The sequence below is a fragment of the Echinops telfairi genome, unplaced genomic scaffold (assembly GCF_000313985.2).
Source record: "Echinops telfairi isolate 266 unplaced genomic scaffold, ASM31398v2 ScPeMD7_28;HRSCAF=97, whole genome shotgun sequence".
Lineage (NCBI taxonomy): Eukaryota > Metazoa > Chordata > Mammalia > Afrosoricida > Tenrecidae > Echinops > Echinops telfairi.
In genome coordinates this window covers 3,784,295-3,785,924 of record NW_022103925.1, presented here as the reverse complement: position 1 = coordinate 3,785,924, position 1,630 = coordinate 3,784,295, and positions in this window count along the sequence as shown.

The following is a 1,630-nucleotide window of genomic DNA, read 5'->3' as shown; positions in this document are numbered from 1 at the left end:
AGTGACTTTCTCATAAGGAGGGCCTGGCACCCTCCCCCTTCTCTCTGCCTTCATGTTCCTGCTGGCTGACCCTGATGGTGGCCAGAGCCCTATGGGTCCACCGCCATTGGATCCACAGGACTTTGCAGCCAAAGGCCTGTGATGCTCCCGTATTCGGCATCACTGCATGTGGCTGCGTGAGTCTGAGGAGGGACTTATGGACTAGTATCAGACGTATGGACTTGATCTGGTCTGGGCTGGGATGTCTGTTTGGTATATAATTACTTCTTGATATAAAGCTCTCTTTTCCACATATGGGAGTGTCACTGGATTTGTTTCTGTATTCAACCTGGCCTCACACAAGGGTCTTCCTCTTTTTGGCATGATGTCCCTCCCTATAACATTTCCAAAGTCTTGTCATCCTCGCTTCTAAGGAGTAAGCTGGCTTTGCTTCTTCCAAAACAGCTATTTGTTCTTGTGGTAATACACAAACTCATCCTCATCAGCCCAAACAAAGTCGGGGCCAACCGTGGGACAGATCTTCAATTGTAAGTGTAGGTTGACACTGAAGAAAAGGAAAACCAGTCCAGGGGTGTCAACGTATGGATCTCTCCTCTGGTCTGAGAATGCAGCTCAAGGACAGATTTGACACACTGAACACCCATGATGGCAGACCAGAGGAGTTGTGGGATGACCTCAGGAACACGATCACTGAAGAAAACAAAATGTGATTAAGAAGAGAGGCGAGAAAGAAAGACCAGAGTGTCTGCCAGGAAAGACTTTGAAACTTGCTCTTAAACCTATGTAGAGCAGCTAAAATGAACATGCATGATGCTGAAATAGAGAGGTGAGTGGAAACGTCAAAAGGACAGCTCAGGATGATGACAAAGTATCATAACTGAACGTATGAAAGCTAGGAGTTCGAAATTAAAATAAGAACATGCTTAGCATTTCTCAAGCTGAAAATTGAAGACAAAAGCCAAATCTTGAGTTGCAGTATTCAAGGATTCTACAGCACGTACCGAACAACGCAGGAAGCATCCAAAGAAGGTGAAAGGAACACACAGAGTTAGTGCATCAGAAGCAACTAGTCAATGTTCAACTATTTCAAGAGGTAGCATATGATCAAGAGCCAATGCGTTTGGGTCAGGCACACTTTACTCCTCAGAGTAATATGCTTGCTTTCCAACACTTTTCAGAGGTCTCATGCAGCACATCTCCCAATGCCATGCAATGTCACTTGATGTTTGTTTTCTTTATATCGGGTTGCAATTCATCCTGCAAGCCGCCATCCTCGATCTCCATCAGCAAGTGCTCACGCCCTCCTGCTTCCAACAAGCAAGGCGGTAGCATCTGCATGTCGGAGGTTGCCAATTAGCCTGCTTCCGACTTTGATATGTCCTTCTTCGTAGAATCCAGTTTCTCTGATTAATCATCCAATAGTTCCATCCAAGACATTCTTTATCTCAGACATTAACTTTTACCTCTAGAAGTTCAGCTTGAAGCCCCTCTGTGAACCACGTCTCTGGTTACCATCCTTAATCTGGCATCTGGAACATATGGGTTAGAGTCACAGTGTGTGTGTGTGTGTGTGTGTGTGTGTGTGTGTGTGTGTGTGTGTGTAGAGTGCTGGTTGCCCAGTGGTTTCATC